Consider the following 8,187-nt stretch of genomic DNA (forward strand, 5'->3'; position numbering starts at 1 on the left):
TTTCTGATACACAGGAAAGGCTGGTCATCTAAAATTGCTGAATTCAATGTTGAGGTCTGAGGGCTGTTACATGCCTAGCTGGATAATGTGATGCTGCTCCAAGCACATGTTGGGTTTCATTGGAACAATGCAAGAGGCCAAAGATCAGAGTGGGAGTGGGACAGAGAATCAAAGTGACAGCATCTCAGAGCTCAGGGTCCCCTCTCAGGTGTTCTGCAAAGCAGTCACCCAATTTACCTTTGGTTTTTGAAAAGCAGACAAGAGCATATTGCAAGCACCAAATACAGCATTCTAACTTGGCCCAGTGAATTGCTGTTTCATTTGGAAAGGGTGTTTGGCAGCAAGATGGTAGAGGGGGATAAAGTTAAAGTGGGAAGATGCCATGAGAAGGGGAGTTGGTGACTATGGAGATGAAAAGTGAACCAGCAAGTCAAATAGGGAACAGTTCCTGCAGAGTACTGAAAGGGGGAAGGGAAAATGCATCTGATGATGGCAGCATAAATTAAATGATCTGCCAAATTTGGAGGTTGGGGGGGGGGGGGGGGGGGGGGGGGGGAGGCAGGTGGAGGTGGGTGAGATTGTTACACTTATTTGAAGGTACAGAAAAACAAAGGAAATGTCTTAATATTGAGAAAAACTGGCTACACTGGCAAACACATTCCACCACTTCTCTATCCCCCAACCTCACCCCACTCCAAACTCCTCAATTCCTGCTGCACTACTGAGAGGAACAGGTACAATTAAGGAGAACCCATAGGTAAGGAGATAGGAAGACATGACAGAAGCAACAGTGTGGAAGGTGTCGTCATTAGAACAGATAACTGAGCCAATAAATAACTGGAGAATGGAATAAAATCCTTACAACAAAGCAGGATGGAAGTAATGCAGTTGGAGTCTGTGGGCTTTCTATGGACATTGATTGCTAACCTATTCCCTGAAATGAATTGGGGAAGATGAGAAAGGGAAGAAAAGATGACCCCTTTGAAATTGACAGCAGGGCAGAAATTGGCAGCAAAAATGAGGAAACATTCAAGTTCTGCACTTGTAGTATCAGATTAGCTTGCCTTCCTCCTATTTCCCATAATCTTCCTTAAATAAAATTTAACATTTACAGTTCATTTTAATCCCATGGCAGGAGGTCTAGTATGCATGAGGTATAAAAAAAGCACCACTTCAAAAGCCACAAGGGAAGATATAAAGCCATTAAGGGTCTAGTGCCTAGAAATTGGACTGCAGACATTTTTAGTGCGCTAAATTGATGCTACAGTTTGTTCCAGTGCTACATTGGGGGTTACCAAAATAAAGCACATAATTGAAATATCCTTAAAGAAATCACTATTATAGTTTATGCCTTTTGTGAAGCACGAGGAGCTAATTTACAAATTTACAGAAGGCAACTTTTTCAGGTGCTGCCCACTGGGAAGCAGGTCATCACTGCCAAAGTGATCTTGCCACAGTCACAGAAGTGGTACACTGGCACAGCGAAGAACTTAAACTGTGGTTATGGCAGGCCCCTTGAGCTAATGGAACAGCTCGATCAGGCATCGAGCCCAATCACACCCCACACTAGGGGTGACCCAGAGCCACTGCAGGACACAGCAGCAATAAACCCATAGATCATGGCATCTGTGAACTAAAGGTACAAGTGCACTGATACTTTGATCTGTTCTTGGAAATGCTGGCAGTGACATTTTTACTGCAGCAATTGGTAGGAATTACAATATGAAAAGCAATGCTCCAGTGATATCCCTTGAATTTATGCAGGGTTCAACATACTGTCCATTTTGTTGAGATTGTAAATTGCAACCTTTTGATCCAATTTGTTAAGTAATGGTGCCACACATGTTGGTCATCAGAATATATGGGAAATACAATGGGGAAATGACGTTAGGGCAAATCATGACAGGAATTCTCCCAATTGGCAGGACTTCAACAGGAAATGGATACAAACAATTAAAGACATCCCTAAAATCACGTCTTATTGGCGCTTATAAGAGCAATTTGTTTTGTAAGCCAATCTTTAGGTTTAGGTACCCAAATTAGGCCATATTGGCAAAAATTAGTACTTTAAAGAAAAATACAGGCCTGTGATACTATTATTGTAATTTTATTGCCAAGTGCTTCAGATAAAATCTAATTGATTCAACAAAGTGAAGATTTGAGTTCAGTCCTGCAATACTTAATTCATTGACTAAAAATAGAAAAATACATTTAAAATAACTAGCTTCAGGCTAGTTATTGCAGGCTTAACTTAAACTGCAGGCTGAAATTTGCTTAGCATAACAATTTCCATCAACACCTGCACATGGAAAGCATCAGACACTAATATGGAACATGGTTCAATTTTGCATTTGGCTGAATTTCTCCCAGATATGATCACTAATACAATTTACTCCCATTAAAATCAGTTTTGGATTGAGTGATGTAAACAACACTACGCATTGCAAATTTCTAGGCTTATGCCCTACCACTCTAAAGCTCAGGTTAAAAATTGCTTATATTAAAGAAACAAAATGAATACCAAAGAACACTAGGAGTTGAATTTGCATCTATGATCATGTAAGAGAAGGCCAGGTGCCTTCAGATAAAGAATTATTGCACAGGTGCTTTGTGCACCACCTAGTGGCTGGTTTCACATTAGTTGAGGAGGCCTGGTAAGCAAGTTATGTGCTTGGGCATGAAATAGAAAACACTAGTACAATCCACAGTCAGGAAGAACATTTATCAATTATATTTCTTATTCAAAAGGATACATATCTGCAACTTTATAGGCTGTCAGTGGAGGGAAGTGTTCCAACTGGTAAGGAGGTAAACTCAAGGGGAGATGAAGTGGAGATAAAAAGCAAAATTTAAGAAGTCCAAATTCAGGGTCAGTCTTATCTAACAAAGGCTGTGAGAAGGCAGGTGTTACCATGCTAAAGTTACCATGAATTGAAATTTTCACAACAAGCTGAACATCCTCCATAACACAGAGTACATAATACCTACCAACTAAATTCTGCTGAGAAAAATCTTGTATTCCACCACCAAACATTGTTCTTAAACAAAGAATTTTCTCAGTTTGCCTTCACATTTTTGGAGGTGGGGGGGGGGGGGAATGGCAAGGATAAGGGAGGCTGCTGAGCAAATATAAACTTTAAAAATAAAAGCACTTGTCAAACAATGCCAAGTTTCGTAATACACTGCATCATATATCCCAGCTGCTGTATCTTCCAGTTCTCGGAACCCCACCAACGAACAAACATTAGGTGTAGCCTGATTAAATCACATTGCTAAATGAGAATGGCCACATTTTGAAAAAAATATTCATGAACAGTAATAAAGCCTGTGAAAACACCATACCCATTCCTGTTCACAATGAGATGGAATGTAACAATCTTCACAGCAGTTTCTGTTCACTAAACTTTGGATACAATTCTGCCCTCAATAAACATACCAACACCGAGGAAGAGAAAAAGCAGTGACAAGCAAGACACCATAGCACTCTGAACATTCTCTTCCTCAACCACCATAAGGGTGGTAGGTACATGGGCACACATATATCACATGCTCTCCCCCCCACCCCCCCCCCCCCCAAAAACTTACCATCACTGTCGAAATTTAAGAACTTCCTACTTGACAACCAGAGTACCGTTACAAGAGGGTCTGTAATCATGGTTTATCTTTCACCTTAGCCCTACTTTCCTGTATTAACCCATTCGTCAATTCCATTCTTCAATACTCTCATCAATTTAGCCTCTATGGCTCTTGAGCAAGTCAGTCCAAAGATTCGATAATCCAGTGGTGAAGAAACTTATCTCAGTCCTCAGTAACCATTGAGATTTTCCTTGGTTCAAGACATCTCAGTTGAGGGAGATATCATTCCTGCATTTAAACTGTCAAGTGTTATAGAAGTTTTCTACATTTCAGTGAGATTACCTCTCATTCTTCAGAACTCATGGGCATAGGCACAGTCTACCTAATCTGTCCTCATACAACAATTCACCCATCCCACAAATTAATCTGGTGGAGCTCTTGAAAGTATATCCTTCTTTGGGGAAGATTAGACATACACCATATTCCAGGCATAGCATCACTAGAATCTTAATACGGTATGAGCCTTGTAAAACTGCAGCAAGAGCAATTAGGTACGCACGTGGTACCCACATTGTACAAATGAATCTGAAACATTTTTAAACCAGAGTAAATTTAGATGTTTAGACAGACCTTTGCTGTCTCAAATTCTCAAGCACTTATATTACTAACATGCAGAAAGAACTCTAAAATATGTCTACCAACATGCATGGAAATTGCACAAGTTAGATATTAAAGAATCAACCTAATATGCATTAACCAATGCAAATGCACTCCAAAATCAAGGGCAAATTGTATTTAGAGTCAGAGTACTACAGTGCAGAAACAGGCCATTCAGCCGATCTACTCCATGCTGACCTGTTCTTCTGCCTAGTCCCATCTACCTGCATCCAGACCATCTCTCTCCAAACCCCTCCTATCCATGAACCAATCCAAACTTCTCTTAAATGTTACAATTAAACTTGCATCTACCACTTCCGTACTGTGTAAATCCTACCCTGGTGTGTCCTCCCAAAGTGCAACATCTCTCACTTGTCTGTATTAAATTCCATCAGCCATTTTGCGGGCCATTTTCCTAGCTGGTCAAGAACATGCTGCAAGCTTTGATTGATAGCCTTCCTCGCTGTCCACTACACCCCCAATCTTGGTATCATCTGCAAATTTGCTGATCCTGTTTACCACATCATCTAAATCATTAATATAGATGATGAACAACAATGGACCCAGCACCGATCCTGCAGCACAACACTAGTTACAGGCCTCCAGAGAGACAACCATCTACTACCACACTCTGGCTTCTGCTAAGCCAAGGTTGAATTGTCACGAACCAGCAACAAAAGAAACACACTGAGCATGATTTAGTGTTAAAAACTATTTTATTAATCACTACTTATGATAATACGTAAAATAAAAGTAAAAATGTTAGTATGTTAGAATTCAAGAATGTTAAACCTCGAACGTTAACCCCAAAACTAAACTCTTCGTGTGTGTGTGTGACAAAGTCCAAAACTCCCAGTTCCGGAATGGTTCTTAAAGTTCAGTTCCGCAAGCCATAAGGTGAAACATGAGCAAGGCTTCTTCAACAACCACCGTTGTCTGAAGATAAGATGTAGATGTAGAAAAACATAGAGAGGGTACATACGAAATCCAAATGTTCCACGATGGAACCCAAACGACACTTCAGTGTTTACTCGGTAGTGACTTCCTCACCCCGAAAAGCATCCGAACCGTGGTCGTCCACACACAAATACCTGTTTCCTTCTACAGGTCAGCAACAAAGTGAACTCCACCGGATTACTTCCAACTTCCATACATGGATTTCAGTGGCAAACACAGTTATTGTTTCTCATCCATCGATAGAGAAAACCAGCAGGCTGGTGTCTCTCTCCCCTTCTTACTTCTTCAACAACGTCATTACGTCCTTTATCTTCTATTGACGTAAGCACGCCCCACACACACATACACACACACTCTCTATCTTAAAGGGACTTTCACTGAGTCCGTAACAGAATCCAATTGACTACTTCATCCTGAATGCCAAGCGACTTGACCTTCTGGACCAGCCTCCCATGTGGCACTTTGTCTACATGGACTTTAGCAAGGCCTTTGATAATGTCGTCCACCTTTCGCTTCATCGATCTTCTTGGTAAGATCCTTGAACTTTCTAAGATTGGTTAAACATACCCACCATGCACAAAGCCATATTGACTATCTCTAATCAGGCCCGGTCTATCCAAATACTTGTATGTCCTCGTCCCATAGAAATACCTTCCAATAATTTACCCATGACTGATGTCAGGCTCACCGACCTATAATTTCCCAGTTTATTCTTAGAGCCTTTCTTGTGGAACAACATTAGCTATCCTCCAGCACCTCACCCCTAGCTAAGAATATTTTAAATATCTCTGCCAAGGCCCCTGCAATTTCTGCACTAGCCTCCCACAAGGTCCAAGGGGACAGCTTGTCAGGCCCTAGGGATTTATCCACCTTCACTTGTCTCATGATAGCTAGCACCTCTTCTTCCTTAATTGTTAATGACCTCACTACTCTTTTGCCTTAGTTCTACAGTGTCTCCAGAGTAAATACGGATGCAAAAAATTCATTTAAGAACTCCCCCATCTCTCTCAGCTCTATGCATAGATGACCACACTGGTCTTCAAGAGACCCAATTTTGTCCCTTACTACCCTTTTGCTCTTAATATAGCTATAGAAACCCCTGGGACTCTCTTGCTGCCCTGCCACTCTGGTTCCCACCCCCCTGCAATTCTAGTATAAATCTCCTATCTGTTCCCCTAGCCAATGAATCCCCAATCACTACTGCACTCCTCTTCCCCACCCCCTGCTCCCCTTCTGAGCCACAGAGACAGACTCTGTGCCAGAGATCTGGCCACTGTGGCTTTCCTCTGGTAAGTCATCACCCCCAACAATATCCAAAACAATATACTTGTTATTGAGCTCCAGTTCCCTAACATGATCATTAAGGAGCTACAGCCAGATGCATGTCTTGCAGGTGTAGTCATCAGGAACACTGGAGGTCTCCCTGACTTCCCACATCTTACAAGAGAAGCATACCACTGCCCTGACTGCAATTTCACTACTCTATGGAATAAGAGAGGAAAAAAGACCTTACCTGAAGCTAACCTTAGCCTCCACTCACCAAGTCCTGCAGAACCTAAGCCGAATCAATGGTAACAACAAATTAAAGCCTTACCTGTTCTTACCTCGGCTCCCCATCTAACAGTGGCCCACTCACAATGGCTGCTCCAAAATGGCCACTCCACTTGACCCTAACTTTTTATTGGCTGCTGCCAATTAGCTAATCAGCTATTAACAGTTTGCAGATGTGCCAGTTGTAGGGTCCTGCTGAGCGAAATCAAGTCCTGAGACGTATATCCTTTAAAACCAATAAAAACATTACTAGAGAAATAAAGATGGATTTAGTATAATACCTTGTCCAATAATTGACTGCCTTTGTAAGCAATTTAAATTAACCCTGTGCTCTCATGATCATTAAGAATTTTAATATAACAAAAATGGGAAAAAGCTTTAAATCAAGTCTGATACAATATTCTAGAACTGTTCGTTAAGATCCAAAGCAACAAATTTATGAAATATCAGCTGTTAGAAAATTTGATGTTAACTTATTAATTCTGCATTATGGTAATAATACAATGCAATTATACACGTCAAACCTTGCCATGGATATGCTGTCTGTCGTCTTTGACCCATATTCAAACATACATTTTATATGTTTAAGAGGGCAATTGAGTTTATCCCTTCACCTATCTGCTCATTGCACTTTACTCCTTGTTGGAGCACATTACAAAATTTGTTGTCACGTTTCCAGCACCAATCACTACATTTTAAAAGCACTTCATTGACTAGTGTTTTCAGGTAGAGACTGAAAGGCATGGTATAAATACAACTTCTTTCTCTTGCAGAAAGATCATAAAATTTCTGAATTTTTTATAGTTGAATATTTAAAACACATTCATATCCAATGTGATTTCAAATTCAAATAAATTTGGATATATTTTTACTTGCTCTGAAAACAACTATATTAAGCCATTTTATAGAGTTCAGCAAGATTTTAAATTGAATATTTTCCAAATTAAAGCACACTGAATACAAATTTTCATGTATCATTTTGAACAGATTTCCAAATTACAATATTAAAAGATAGAAAAACAAAATCCTTTAATCATTAAATTTCCAAAAGCATTTTTAAAACAAAATATTAAGATAATACTTAACACAGTACTAAAATGTTAATCTGATGATATGACTGACACTAGCAAAGCTGGCACTTATGGCCCATCCTTATTTACTTAAGGTGGCAATGGGTTAGCTTCTTGCATTTCAATAGTCCTCATGGTGATAATTTCAAAGCAGAAATGAATGAAAGGCAACAGATGCCCAAATCATATTTGGGTGATGGCTAATATTCCAGATGTCTTTTAACTTCCCAAAGAAGTTTTGCCAGCTTTAATTTCACTGGAAACAAAACTGCACAATTGAAATGGAATCAGAATTCAGATTTTATTTTTGGTGGGGGTGGGGGGGCGGTGGTGGAGAAAGATTTCAGGAGTTTAGTTATTTAGTTTTTACTCTTAT

This window comes from Pristis pectinata, chromosome 2 (genome assembly GCF_009764475.1).
Source record: "Pristis pectinata isolate sPriPec2 chromosome 2, sPriPec2.1.pri, whole genome shotgun sequence".
NCBI classification, from domain to species: Eukaryota; Metazoa; Chordata; class Chondrichthyes; order Rhinopristiformes; family Pristidae; genus Pristis; species Pristis pectinata.